The sequence below is a fragment of the Manduca sexta genome, chromosome 17, assembly GCF_014839805.1.
Source record: "Manduca sexta isolate Smith_Timp_Sample1 chromosome 17, JHU_Msex_v1.0, whole genome shotgun sequence".
NCBI lineage: Eukaryota > Metazoa > Arthropoda > Insecta > Lepidoptera > Sphingidae > Manduca > Manduca sexta.
This window is the reverse complement of record NC_051131.1, coordinates 5582934-5599199: the sequence shown is the minus strand read 5'-3', so window position 1 is coordinate 5599199 and position 16266 is coordinate 5582934. Positions and strand designations below refer to the sequence as shown.

The window sequence follows — 16266 nt, the reverse complement described above, 5'->3', positions numbered from 1 at the left end:
AGTATTAGGTGCTTCCATAAACAATTTACTTAAAAGAGATAAACGAAGAATATTTAGTTATTTCTTCATAATTTGCCCGAACCTTCAATAGACAATATATGTAGTACATGAGTAAAATTGTATAACTGTTAAACAAAAAAAAAAACGAACAATTATTATAATAATTAAATATGGAACTAATTTATGTATGATAATTCGCCGGATGTATTGTACGGTAAAAAGGATTAGTAAGAAGTAATGCCACGTTAAATTAAATGCCCGTTAAGTTAAATTAACTGAAGAAGAATGTATGTGAATGAAATATGTGGGTATAAATAAGAACAATATTGTAACACGCAATACAATTGAAATCTGTTTGTTGACGTTTGACCATTCTCACTCATAAAAAGTTGTTGAACAAAGGTCACATGCGAGCTTTGACCTATGCCTTCCGAGCTTGGAATCAAATAAACACACTTACATCAACTTCGTGGGAAAGTATACAAAGGGAATACGTCTTAGTAGCTTTAAACATGTCATTCAATATGTTAAGACTGTTGTTTGATCAATATTGATTATTGCAAGGCTTTTAGGGTCCATTTTTAAACATCTATATTATTATAGCCCATAAAGTTTATTAAACTCAAACACAAGTACATGCATGTTTAAACTCGTACATAAGTGTTTCTCATTGATTTTTTGTTATTTTAAACAGCTTCAGAGCTTTTTATTAGCCACTGTACCACATATTTTAAATTTATAGTAAAACTTTTAGTCTATAAATTCAACAATAGTATTTGAAATATTTTCTTATACAATCACTTATTATTTTATTTTCAATAATAATAATATAATAATGGCATTAACACGCTATCATGGAAACAGAGGGATGTACCTCATCGGCCAAAACTTGCAGCGTCACGGATCGTTAATTATTATTATTTACCATACTACATTATTATAAGACATGAAACAGGAATAAATTTACAAACAAAATTAGTCACGAACATTTTTTTTATTTGTTTTTTAGTATTGCCTTTTATCATTTTAACTCCTTATCTTCCACTGCCCATTATCTTCAACATCGGATCGCAATACGCAATACATTTTCAAGCATGTTGCAAAAAGAATTAGGCTTTGTTTTAAGTTGTGTTTTCTATTTGAACAAAGAATCTCTCGGTCCACATACCATATAGGCTACTAGACCGATAAGCTAATGTCAACTACAAAAATTGTAAAAAGATAATAATCATCAGCCAGTATAGCATAAGTATTAATCTAAACTAACTTTTGAATTTACAATATTAGCCCGGACATCCGCTAAAAATTCCCCCTTAATTAATTTTACCTGGTGTAAACTCCTTAACTCGTAAAGCCGTATGAATAATTAAAATGTTCAAACAGGAAAACTTTCTTTGCTAAATTTTTAAAAGTTCTTTCGACTGTAGGTGCTGTTTTCAGATCTCACTATAAATAGATATTATTACATAGTTGTAGGTCTACGTAATTTAATTTTCTGTTGAATGTTTTAATTTATTTCGCCTTCTTGAATATTTAACTTTGTCGGTACATTGTGAAAAACAATCTACATAATATTTGAAATTGTTCCTTTTACGTAGAATGAAAACACTATTTGATAACATTTATCAAAATACCATAATATTATTTTATTTAACCAGTGCAATAGTCAGTGACATAGTCAAGAGCGACCTTCTAACAGCCGTTTAAATATAGCAAGACCCACAACACTAAACACAATAAATAATACTTAAGGTCGGAGTTATTTCAATTAAATTGATAACCATTGTATACTAACCTGGTGGAAGAGTGCCTGAATGAATAATATTTGGGTCCGATTAAAGACTACCGTCCAGAAGGGCAAATACTTGCCTCAATATACAGCAAGTCGCGTTCTATGATTAGACCTGGTGCTAGTGGGTAGACTCTATTTTATATCCGCCCGGAGAGCGACCAGTGCACACAACGTGTTAAAACCCACCATAGTGGCCCACGTAAATGTATCGCGTTCCGGGATTAGCCTGTGTATATCCGGTTCCAGCAGGCCGGCATAATTATGTCGACTGTCAAGAGCTAATCATTTCTCGTCAGGCGACATTCTATTGGACCCCATTCTTCTTACAATTAGTTGCAGTGGCGTTACTTTGTCGTGCACATATGAAAAAGACTGTACATTCTACATACAGTAAGGTACGCCGACATAATTATTTGATTGCGTCAAGGGATGTAGCGTTTCTCGTTAAGCGGTATCATATTCAGATTGCATTGTAATCATCAGTTGCATGTGTAATTCTCAATGTACTTGTCTCTTTTCCGTACTAAAAGAAAAAACTTATTCCCCGCATTACAAAGAGCCTTCTCAGCCATTTATTCCTGTACGTAGATGATACTCAACCACGATAAGTACGTCACCAACAAAAAGTAAACGACGCATATAATCTTTGTTTCCTGTCGTATATGCGGAAATGTATTTCTTCCATCGTACAATTTGTAATACATTTTCTACATTGGGAATTTCACCACTCAGGGGATGTTTTTGCGTTTAGTATAAGGGAAATTGGATAAAATTGAATTTGCTGGTTCGTTTTTTAATATACAAACACAAAGTTTGCGATAAAACATGTAGAGTTCCGTAATATTGTGGTCTAGGGAGTATTGCTCGAGTAAATATTGCTTTTTCGGGGAATCATACCAACGAAAGAACACATATTTATTGCATATTTCATTATAATATGGGTTATAAGTAAACCTCATTATATAGTATCTAACGGAATATTTATATAATATTATATTATTATTTGAGAAATAAATATATAGTATTGATCTTTAAGCGGCGATAGCCTAGTTGGGTGTGGAACGGACTGCCGAGACGAATGTCCGCAGGTTCAAATCCCAAGGGCACACACCTCTGACTTTTCTAAAATCATGTGTGTATTCTTTGTGAATTTATCGTTCGCTTTAACGGTGAAGGTAAACATTGTGAGGAAACCTGCACATCTGAGAAGTTCTCTATAGGAATTCCGAAGGTGTGTGAAGTCTACCAACCCGCACTAGGCCAGCATGGTGGACTAAGGCCTAATCTCAGTAGTAGAGGAGGCCTGTGCTCAGCAGTGGGCAAGTATATAATACAGGGCTGATATTATTATTATTGACCTTTATGGTAGGTTGGTAGACATTGTCACCAGTGCAACTACTGTACATAAATAACATCTCATGTCTCAGGATGGCGACCGCAATGTAATACCAAATAATTATTTGTACTACATGGTTTTTGATGGTGTTTCTTCTGTTTATGGACGGTTGTATCGTTTACCATCAGGCCAACGGCAAGCTCGTCTCGTCATTCAAAGCAAAAAAAAAATGATATATACTTTGTAATTATTTATATAGTAATGAATGCAGGCGGTAATATAAAATCCTAGTAATTACGTACAAAATAGCGCGCACTAACATTACCAAGTTTCTATATAGATTGCCTAAAGAAATTTTCTTTAAACAGTTTTAAACATCTATTAAAGTGTACGGATCGATAAACAATTTTCAACTTAAATAGCAATAAACGTCGAAAACCATTTACAAATATTTCTGTTCAAGTTAAATTTCTCCAATGTCACAATATTTCAAATCAAGTCGGCGAGGGAACCTTGACCTACCACGCGGCTTATGTAACCCAAATGTTTTAAAATACGTGTAACCGACTTTCGTACTAAAATCCTTTGTTCTTACAGCACAGGATTGTTTGTTGTGTTATGACGTTAAGATATGCAATACGATATTTAATAATGTTTGCGTTGTATTATAAAATAAATTTGAAATATTTATTAAATTTTGTTTGAATTTAATATTACGCAATAAGCTGTAACGAAAAATTTACTATTTTATTATATGTAGAGGAAAGCTAGTGAAGAATGGTGTAGAATAAGTACAGTCATTCACATAAATAACTAAACAAATTCGTAACTTTAAATTACCAATGCATTTTGGTATTCTTACCATTTTTTTTCTTTATAAAACAAAGTATAAGGCATTTACTTTACTTCGTAGAAAACAAAAAAATATTCAATTAAACTTCATATGTGAAAGAAATTTAAAGTTCTAAATTTGTTCTACTACTTTTGTGCTTAACCTTACTTAGTATATTGAAACTAAAAACAGACAGTGCCTTTAAAATGCTTTTATTATTGTAAGCTGTACTAGTTATACAAATTACTAAGTCATGCTCACTACATCAGAATCATGAAATAGTTTGTATAGAAGCAATAAAATACAATAGTTTTCAACTCAATATTATGGTAAAAATCTTTCAGTTTAGACACAAAGGCACCGCAAGCTTCCCCTGTGAGTCGTGACCTTTTCCCCTGCAAGTGGCGCTCACGAAATTCTTTCGCGATCAGCAAAATAACCTGTTACTTTGGCGAATTTCCTTTTTATTTTATTTTTATTTGCTCTCTTTACCTTAAAACCTACCTTCTATTGTAGGGATTTTGAACTTGTCTCACAAAATATAGTAACGTTCTAAAGTGATTAATTCATAAATCTATATTGGTCACCAAAGTTACATTATTACAAAAACTCAGTACTATATGAGGTGTGTACGCTGTCTACGGTTATGTTGGCTAACGTGGCGCGTGACGACTGTCGTGGCGACCGACGACTGGTGGTGGGCGCGCTCCTACGCAGCTACAAAACGTAAATTCAGCAAAATATTAATTCTATAAAATACATACAGTGTGTCTCAGCACTATTAAATATTAGGTGTTACTCGCGGCTTCACCCGCATGAAAAGCACTTCCCGCTACGAAGGTCCTTAAATCAATCAATCCATTACGTCATCTGTACGACGCGAGGGCCATCTATTAAAAGAATCTAATTAAAAATCACATTATTTCTCATGGGAACAAATAATCAACATTTAAAAGTAGTATTTGTGTTAATACAGGATATGGTCTATCCATGTGCCAAATTTAATTAAAATCTGTTCAGCTGTTTCTGCGTTTAATTGTAACAAATATCCAAAAATTTTACAACATTTGACGTTATATTAGATTCTTGTAGCAGGTATATTGTCCAATTGAAACAAAAGTGTGTGCTCTAGTTGCATCTTTATCTACCCCATTTGGGATAAAAGATATCAGTATGTGTTAATCAAATTACAAAGGTCATAATACTTCTTTGATGTTATAATTAAATATAAAATTTATTTGATCCCCTTATCTGTTAGACTTTCAAAGTAATGAAACAAAGGAAATGGTAGTAATAAAAAATATTAAAGCCATTTTACGGAATATTTGCATATGAAATACGTATGCTTTGTGTTATACTGTAATTATGAAATTGGAGATAGGAACTCAAACACACACTCTAAATTATTATAACTGGCTTTATCTTACCCGGAAAAAAAGTAATAGAATCGAAATAAAATAAGGCCATATATGGCAGGGTAGATTTAGACTCTGACTTCATTATCATTATGAGCCACTCGAAGTCCACTAGTCAACATAGTCCTCCCCTAAAGACTACTAAACGAACCTGTAAAAAGCGGCCTGCATCCACGTTTCTACGATCTTTATCAAGACTGTCCTTGCAGAGATATAGGCTTAGCTGAAGTAATTTTCCAAGCGTGGTGGTCGTACCTTAAGACTTAAAAAATGCGACTGCATCTGCGACCTATATCAAGTCGTCTGTCCTCGCAGAGATATAGGCTTAGCTGAAGTAATTTTCCAAGCGTGGTGGTCGTACCTTAAGACTTAAAAAATGCGACTGCATCTGCGACCTATATCAAGTCGTCTGTCCTTGCAGAGATATAGGCTTAGCTGAAGTAATTTTCCAAGCGTGGTGGTCGTATCCTTAAGACTTAAAAAATGCGACTGCATCTGCGACCTATATCAAGTCGTCTGTCCTTGCAGAGATATAGGCTTAGCTGAAGTAATTTTCCAAGCGTGGTGGTCGTACCTTAAGACTTAAAAAATACGACTGCATCTGCGACCTATATCAAGTCGTCTGTCCTTGCAGAGATATAGGCTTAGCTGAAGTAATTTTCCAAGCGTGGTGGTCGTACCTTAAGACTTAAAAAATGCGACTGCATCTGCGACCTATATCAAGTCGTCTGTCCTTGCAGAGATATAGGCTTAGCTGAAGTAATTTTCCAAGCGTGGTGGTCGTATTTTTAAGACTAAAAAAAGAAGGAAAATCCTGCTCACGTGCAGATTTGATAATTAATGGATAACAAAGTTACATTTCATAATATACCTACGCTAGACTATAAATTTATATATTAAATTTTTAAGCGCCTTAATATTAGGTGGACACCACGCAACCTTAAGGTGGGTGTAGTAGCAATTATTATATTATATTGTTTCCCGCGGCACTCTTTATGCCAGCATCAGCATTACCAGCATAACCCAACTGAAGAGGAGTACTAGTATAAGTTAGATTAGGTGGAACTGCGAAAAGTAATGAAAGCGGAGCGTGCCGCGGAAACGGCTCGCGACGGCGTAGTGTACTCAAATACTACCAATTTATTTATGCCAATAAAGTAACTTAAAAATGTTTTTGAAAGCCTGGAAGTTTTGCTGTCTAACCTACATCACCTAGATGTGTGAAGATATATCTGCTCATTAAAGAAAATGGCTCGTTAACGTGTAGATTAGGCACTATGGTTTTACACACTTTTCTGTAGCTAGTAGGATGCCCTTTTGCATTTTTCAAGGGTAAGCAGAGATGTAATATACCTTTTCGCCACCACAGCATAGAGTCCCACCACTAAATTAAGTCTCATGTAATGGGGGTGAGTTTACTGGCTTGTACTGGGCAAATTTTCAAAGTCCAGGCTGACGTCAAGCAAAAACTTACTTTATTAACGAGATCGAACCCGACACCTTAGAATGGCAATCGTACCGCGTATACAGTACAACTACGCCACCACCGTAGTTAATCAATATTTAAGTATATACCTCTATTCACGAGGTTATAAAACGGTCCCGACTTTTGCAATTCCGAATACCAATACCTCGAGTTTTAGAACAGGTGAATAAAGTATACAAATCCACCTTTTTCCTTGCTGTTTAATAAAAAGTGCTTTCGCTAAGTAACCACGCCTAAATATTCACGAGGTGAAATGCTTCCTATTCGCTTAGATAAAATCCCTTTTAAAAAAAATGTATGTATTATTCAAAAGCGATTGAGTGCACAATGATTTATTATTATAAGCGAAACATCAAAGGTTTCTACAACACTAGAGAAATTGTGGCTGCGCTCTTCGGAAACTTCGAATCAAGATTATAAAGTTGAGAATCCTGAGAGACGATTCAGAAAGCATTAGTCGGAATGGCTGAGATAACACATTCTCTTTGCAAACTTTAACTCTTCTTTGGGATTAACCAATTACTTTCGTGCAAATATTCTCATGTAAGACACGAGTTGATATAATTTGTGTGAAATTTTGCATAATTTATGCAACTTTACATTGCAGTACTAACTAAGTATTGCCAGTTTTTGAGAATCTCTGTCTGGAATTTATTGTTTTCACCTACATAAAATACAAGATGTGAAATAAAATATGGTAACAATATAAAAAAAAAATATTTCTAACGTACAATAGTTTTGATAATGTTGTCTTTTATAAAACATCTTTATTGTGAATACGTATTACGCGCTATAAACTATAGTCGTTGATGTAAAATTTTGTGTAAAACATGAATGGGCGGTAAATTTGCAATACTGTGTTATAGAAAACAAACATGAATCAACAACTTTACTCTTGCACTTCGAGTGTACGCTTCATGACATTTCCAAAACACAATAAGTCTGTTCCATTCAAACTCCATTTTTTTTAAGTTTTTTCAGACAATCCTTTCTATTATTTTATCATTATCTGGGCCCTTATTCTGTATGATAGTGTAAACACGTAACGCGGCCGTGTCATGTTATCTTCGAGAAATGTGCGTGGAATGGTATTCTGTAAGCCAAATTTCTATAGTCCTAAACATGATGCGTTGTGTTAAGTGCTTGTTACGCACTGTCAAAATAACGTGCGGGATAGAGAATAAGGCCCCTGTAGTATTGCTATGACCAGTTGTGATTACTTAATATAGTGAAGTTTACTGATTATACGCAAGCTACCGTGGCGCATGCGCTCGATTCAGTTAGTCACCGGATAGTAATTCGAGTTGAATCGCGTATATATAGCTTCCATAGCGTATAAAATAGAAGCTATAAGCAATGATGATGATAAACGTTCCAAACATAGAGCACAAAATACTAGGCTGTGTAAGATAATTCAATATTAACGAGGCGAAACAAACCCCAACTTCTTAACGGAACCAACCTCATTAAATATTGAATAACGATATCGGTAAGCTTTCAATTCGAAAACGTATGCGAAACTTCTCGAAAAATAATCTAATTATCATAAGTGCGGATGATTAAATAAGGGGTTGAAATGTGTTCGCATGATTAATGCAGTTAACGGGAGCTTCAAGGTCGATGGGAGCGTCGATGCAAAGCGGTCCGTTCTAACGCCTAAGTGGGTCAAATTAGGTATTTACTTTATGTACTACTAATTTTGACATTCAAATTTTCGTATATAAAATATAAGAACGTATCATAATATTATAGGCTCGTCATAAAATATAATGTAACTTAAAATTAAACTATTTTTTCGAATTTTTTTAGCTGTTCGTGGTCCAAGTTACGCAGAATGCTTACAGCTCACAGTATCTTGAAGTCTGGCAGCCGGTCTTTTGACCAACATCTCAGTCCGCTCCGTGACCATGAAGGTTGCAAAGTCTTCAAAACGTCGGGAGAAAATTAAAATATAAAAACCGTGATAATATCTGAAGGAATCGTTTAATTTTAATGTCCAACATTCGCGTAAATATAAGAAATCGTTAACCTTATCGATTAAATGTGGGCGTGTTATTTTTACCTACTCCTAAAAGAAAAGCGTGATGCTATATATAAAAGGTAATCTCGAAAAAGTGTCATATCTTAAACTATTTGTATGCAAAAAATCATGTTGATCCGTCACTTCGTTGCTACGTAAAAGAAGAACAAACCAATAAACATACTTTCACAGCTATCATAGTAAATGCATCAATATTTTATACGAGCGAAGAGAATTGCTGTACCCATTTATAGAGACTGAAATATTATAGTGTCTAGTCTCAATAAATATCAGTGAAGCTAGTCAGTGTTTTGTCTGATATAACAAATGATATATGATTATCATTCATATTCATCGGAAGTTCCGAAGAGACATTATTGTAAATCAAGACACATTTGTGCTTTAATTTAAAATGCGATTGTTTAGCCAAAGTGTTTCCTATAAATTCGTTATATATATGAAATATTTTTGTATTTTTTGTTCAGCCTTAGGGCAGCGTTATAGTAAAGAAAAAGTGGTCCAAATTCAATTTGATAAACACAACTACACATCCTTCAATGGCGACATATTGACAGCTCTACTAATGTGGAATTATTTGTATATTAATGATATAGAGAATGCCATCTTTTAAGGTGGGAATACACTCGTTTTTGAAGCTCGCCAAGTTAAACAAAAAATATGGTAAACATTTTTACGTCGGCTATGTATAAATAACAACAGATAGAAGGTCTCAGCTTAGATTGGACATCTTTAGAAGCTGAAAGCATTTTCGCCAGGACTGAAAATATTGAGGTCAAATAAAATCTTGAACAAATTTACTTATTAGTTGAATATCAGGTTATTTCAAGTTTTTGTGTTCCTTTATCAATGTCGTAACGAAATCACGTCGGTGTATACCTATCTATAAGTCACTATAATTTTGTTCAAAGCACGCACGGTCGCATACATAACTAATGGAGATTTCCCGCAGTAATAATTAGGTGCGTTAATACGTCAAATGAAAAGGTGATATTAAATAAAGTTTAATATAATTTTATTATTATATGCTTCTTACCAAATTAATTTAATTTAAAAGTAAACAAAATGCTTTTAAACTGATTGGTTATTTTATTCTTATACTATGAGTACTTCGTAACTTAACCTTAAAAGCAATTACCAACAGTCCGTAAGAAGATCATCAGTTTTTGTGCGCTAATTTTATCTGAGGCAAACAAAATTGGATGATAACACATGTTTGCTTCCTAAGTTTAAATGGATTGTCGTATGTTCGTTGCTGCTAAGTGTAATTTCTTATTGTTAGTGTTACGTGCAAGGCTTTAGCGCTACTCTTGCAATATTTGCGAGATTTCGTGAGTTCCGTGCTACATACACACACACACACACACGCACACGCACGCACATATCCACACACAGAGAGACAGATACACACACTTTTTATTCAATAAGTTGTATACTGGGGTGCACTTAATGCAATCAGTCTTTGCCGAAATTATATTCGTCCCATGATATTATAATTTCCTTACATTATCACAATATCAGTTACAATTTCTAAACTCGTGCCTCATGTTACCGCTTTAAAATACTTGCAAATTTTTGTATATATATATGTATCCAACTACATAAGAAGCTTATATATAAATCAAGTTTTGGCGGATAATGTTTGGATGTGATTTCACTTCGATATATGAAGTTGTCGAATAATTTGTTTGTCCTTGAACAGCGAAACTTTGTTAGCATGTCTGTCCATATTTCAACAAAGGACGTGGTTTCAAGATAATGTAGCTCACGATATCTTTCCATAATAAAATGTTTTTGTGGTCTTAACCTTTTTTTATAATACTATACAAATAATCAAGGAAAATCTATGGTTGTTATACATACTACCTTTTACTACGCTGTCTAGAGTTTATTCAGAGAATTAAGCGTGAAAACAGATTTTATTTTGCAATAAAAAACAGTGCAATATCATACATTGATTTCCCAACTCTGAAAAAATAGCCCTAGAATAGAATAGTAAGGATTTTAACTAAATCGCCTCAGATTTGTCATATCCTTGTGGATATTACCACGTCGCTCCATCCATCTGTCTTCCCGCTTTTGCCAGCTGCCACATATATCTCCAGTATGGCTTTGGAGTCTCAGTTCGCGTAATGTGCGGATTGCATGCCCTTTCGTATAAAACTTTCCTCATAAACAATAAAAAAGTTAATGTATGTAATTGTTTCTCATTATAGCCGTAGTAATTTTGCGTAAATAATTTCCTAAGCAAACCTTATTTAGGTGTGTATTTTTACAAGTCATATATTACTATTTATAGCCTGCAAATTTGTGAACAGAAATAATTTTAATTATTGTTGTAAAAAAAACACTTATTTGCTTTTCGATTCTTTCCAAGGCACATAAAGAGTAGAATTGTTTTTGGTAAGTTCATTATCAAGATTTGATTTTTTTTATTAATATGATTACTAAGATTTGCACCGTACTGCTACATTGCTTTTGTTACTGTCAGCATTAAATGCTTATATTCAGTACGCACTTAAATATGATTTCGATAAAATTCTGCAAACCGGAACACAACTATGCTCGCACATCGCTGCATTGAAATAGACGTAGTAGTAATATTTAGTTAATTTTGTCTATTTGTTATTGTCGTGTTGGCGCAATACACTTTTTTAAGATTCGGTCAAGCTTCGACATTCCGCCTGCCTGGCGTAAACCTCATTTTGGAAATTCAATCCCAGGAAAATCGAAGCTAGAAGTTCTCAATCAATAATATATAATAATCTCTTCATAATATATGCTTCTATTAGACCAAAGAGACGGTCATTTTTTACAAAAAAAAAACAATTATATATTTGTTAACAAAGTCCAAATTTATGATTCTGGTAGAAATTTGATGTAAATACTGTATTTTATACTTATAAACATTTTAAATAACTCAGATTCTTATCTGACTTAGCTTTTAATCTGTAATAGTCAATTATTATAATTCTCATATTTATATTACGTTCATTTAATCTTTTCCCGTATATCAAAATTGAAAATGTTATCATAAGTATTTGTAGTTATTTTTTACATTTATTCAAAATAAACTAAACTACAAGTCCAAAGATATAAGTATTAATATGGAAAATGAAAATTCATGCAAGATAATATGTGATTTCGCTGACATTATTATTTTAGGCGTGGTATAATAATCACGTCTGTATGAAAGAAGAACACAAAATTTGCGTCGAAAAGTAATTTTTGTATCCTGCACACACTTATAAAAATACTGTAAACGGAAGAATATACAATTCGTATAAACCTTCACGCCGTACTTATTATATAAATAAACTATATTTCTACTTCACTATATACACATAATGTAGATTATACTTATGAATGAACATGGAGAATTATGATATTTGATCTTTAAAACCAATCTATACATCTAGCGCCACAATAATTGCTACGATGCTACGACTTTACTACGATGCATCGTAGACTTGTAGCCGGTAACTACGTTATAAAGATAACAACCTCTATTGTTATGATAAGCATCACAACAGTACTGAACTATTGTGCGTGCGGTAAAAATATTGCATCAAGATAAAACACGTTGTTCGGTTTTAATATATGATTTCACACGTTACTTGTAAATTATATAGCATATAAATGTCTCAATTAACTTTGTCATAAACTTTGAAAGGTGGGCATTGTTATGGTTATTGTAACCTCTTAACAGTCATCTAATACCGGTACATAACTTATTTTGTAATACATGAAACTTTAAATACTCATTCTAAAGAAACTGTGCGAAATATTATTCATCACCACAAAATAATATCAACATATTATAAAGGATCTTACCGTTTGGACAGCCGCCTGAAGAAGTGCCAGTCGCTTTAAGGTGCTGGTTTGCCCCGTATCACAACAAATCTCTTTATTCCTTTACACACGATAAAAATGAGCGAACGTTTATTGAAATAGTAGTCCAGTCGGACGTTTGACAGTTTATTATCGCGTATACACAGCGATTTGTAGTGAGGTATCGGCGGTAGCTGTCACTTGCAGTGAGGAGACGAACGGTAGCGAGCGCGCGGTGCTTGCGACTGAGCCGGGCGGCGCGCGCCCCCGGGACCCCCGCGCGCCGGTCGATATACGCGGCAGAATAAACACGCCGTACTAGGATAGGAGTAACACCCGCGATGTTGCCAGCCTCGCAACCCTCGCACCCGCACTCTCCGGCCGGTGTTGCCTTGTCGGATGTTTGCCGCGGTTAGTATCTCAAACCCTCCTCCCGCCACGGGACTTTTGCGCAAGCCGCGACACTCTTCTTTCTCGACAATATCTTATTTAATAAAATAAAATATAACTAACTTTTGTCACCTTAATTTATCCACACGGCACATCAAATATTCATTGCAGACACTTTCTTGGTTTGCAGCCTGATAATGTATAATTTACATGTAACCTTCATTTATCTATATGCTAGATAAAACAATTTCCATAATAGGATCATCTGTAGTCAGAAAGGATGGCTCGTGCAGTTTTGTCAAAGAACTATCTCAGACGCTAGTTATCTTTATGTAATATTGTAACGAAATATACTTTTATATGGCGTCAAATCGATATTTATTTGCGATATCGTGCAGACGGAGTTTTAGTTGCGTTTCAAACGATTTTGTCAGGAGTAATATATTTTTAGTACGACATGGTTTTGTTATTCTCTATTTGATTTGGCGGTCTAACAAATTAGAATTTAACGGAACAAGCTCTACGCTATCGGGCCCGCGGCACAGTAATTTTATCTATACAATTTCAGTATTGACATTTGTGAGTGTACGGTCCATATTCATGAATTCAGATTCAGTTTGATAAGTAAACAGTGTTACGAGGAAAGCCGTTACAAAATATGCTTGCATATCCACGATATAGTGTTACATTGTTATAATTCGGTATTTCCATTTTGGAAAGATAATAAATTTTTGAGCTTCTGTTATTCCAGCCGGTGAAATAACGAACCTTAATTTACGAATATGATGATTGACCTATTAAATTGGAAAGGTAAGCATTTGCTTTTCCGGGACACTACAGCATGTTTACTTGAACGTATTTGCACGCTAAAATATTTGCAAATTCTTACGGAGCTTTTGGCGTGACTTCTAAACTGTTTATGATTTTAAATAAAATAAATGGTAATTCATGGTTGAATATGAGGTTACTTATCCCTCAATAAATACATAGTTTTTATGAGACTTACATTCCAAGAGATTGTCACGGACAGGATCACGAGTAAAAACTAGTTTTATATGTATATATTTTTTTATTGCTTTGAATGACGAGACGAGCTTGCCGCTCGCCTGATGGTAAGCGAACCGACCGCCCATAAACAGTAGAAACACCATCCAACACCTTGAATGACAAAGTGTTGTTTGGTATTGCACTGCGTTCGCCATCCTGAAACGTGAGAAGTTAAGTCTCATTATCTTCAAATCGGAACATAACAGTGACTACATACTGGTGCTTGGCGGCAGAAATAGACATTGCGTTGGTACCTACCCAGGCGGACTCTCACATATGAGAAACCTACTACCAGTAAAAATTATGAAATTCGTATGCACTTTCGACGCACATTTAGAGCGAGTTTAAACAGAAATGATAAAATTTTATACCGAAAGAATAAAAGCTTTAAAAATTTCATCGCAAAGATTGAAAATCTTTTATTCCGAGGTAGTGGATAAGCAAGACTAGAATAGATTTGAATAATATCGCGTGTACGCAGTGTTACAACATTTTTCTTTTATTCCTCAAAAGGAACACTGACCTACTTTCGGTGCATTAAATCTTTCGGTCACAGAGAAACGGAAACACTTGTTGAAAATCTTGACGCTGTCTTGAATTATTCGCTTTTGTTAAAATTTTGTTTCATAAAATTACAGTCTCTCGTGCAGCAGGAATAACAACATCAATTCTAAGCTAAATCCGGATTTACACTAGAACAGTTTCTATCTCGTGTGCGAATAAAATAAAACAAAAAATTGTCTTAATTTCAATTTGATGCAATTCTCTCTTTCATATTTCAACGGATAATAATATTGTGTAAAAAATTAAACAGTAAGTGAGTAGATTTCTTACAGAATCTGCCTGGATGACTTTATAACTGTTTATTTTTGCCACTATGTAACAATGTCGGCTTAAAAAATCTTAAAGGCACTGTGATTGTGAAACAACCAATTATCTGACATCTAAGTATGAAATACGCAGTGCAATGGTATGCAATTCTCAGTTAGAGGCGGTGTTTCTACTGTTTGCTGTCGTGGTGCTTACCATAGAGCGAGCGAGTAGATCGTCTCTTTATCAGCGCCGAAGGGTTCATATAGTCCGATTCCTGTTGGCTTCCCGTTTTGAGGAATTTATTTAAAATCTAATTATCATTAGAAGAATTTGCAGACCGCATTATTGTATTTTAGTACCAATATGTTGGGTTTCCTTTCTGAAAATGTCACCCTTCGTCACTTCTCTCCATGTTTATAATAAGAAAAAACCGTTACACACAAACTTGCAAACTAGAATCAGTAATATTCTCGCTTCCATCGGTTGAGAACTTGTTCTCGTGTAAAGCCGACTTAAGAAAGCTGCTGTATTCAGCTCTGTAATATTGCCTGAGTCCGCTAGCGCATAATATGTGAATGAAGCTGTGAAATCTCTTAAATTACGTGAGTTTATTCAATGATTTCTAATGAGAACGGCAAGTTTGAACTTGTCAGGTTAAATATTATGCTATTATTTTGATGAAGTGAAATAAAGCAATTTGTTAATCGTATAATACAGAGTTTGGGTATTCGAGATTTATTTATAACTTTATTAGATTGACTGATTTACACTATATTACGATATTGTGTAAATATGCGGAACATATGGGTTGTTTTATATTATGCATAATCCTGAATATAAAAATGGCACACAAAAACCTACTAAGACTATATTGCAATACTAAGTTCATATATTCCCCAACTGTAACAGAGTTTGAATTAGATATTAGATAAAAACAAAAACAGATATTTATCGTACATTGAATAGTTAACTCCGTATGAAACAGTAAAATGTACAATATAACTTTAATTAGTGCATAGAGTTGTAATAACCATTTAATTGGCTGTTAACTTTTCATGTAATGTTCTACACAAATAATGGCTACATTTTTCGCATTCGTTTATGTCTATCCATAATTCGATAACATGTTAATGAAGTTTTGCAAACTTTCACAAAACAGATTGGGCAGCGGATATATCACCGAGTCAATTTGCTAGAGTAGAAATTTCAACGTATTTAAGTGGAAATGGAACAATTCCGCTGCGAACTGAATAAAGAGGTCACCGATGCAGTGAGGGAATACAAAT

The 16266-nt window shown here is 34.2% G+C and overlaps 1 protein-coding gene across 1 annotated transcript in view; it reads right to left on the bottom strand.

Annotated features, from left to right (window-relative positions):
* Nucleotides 1–12995, bottom strand: part of LOC115454541 (heparan sulfate glucosamine 3-O-sulfotransferase 5) — a 39235-nt gene extending 26240 nt beyond the window's left edge. Inside the window, exon 1 of the mRNA XM_030183273.2 lies at nt 12734–12995. The gene's annotated coding sequence lies outside the window, so the exon portion shown is untranslated. The remainder of the gene's footprint in view (nt 1–12733) is intronic.
* Nucleotides 12996–16266: the final 3271 nt, after the last annotated feature.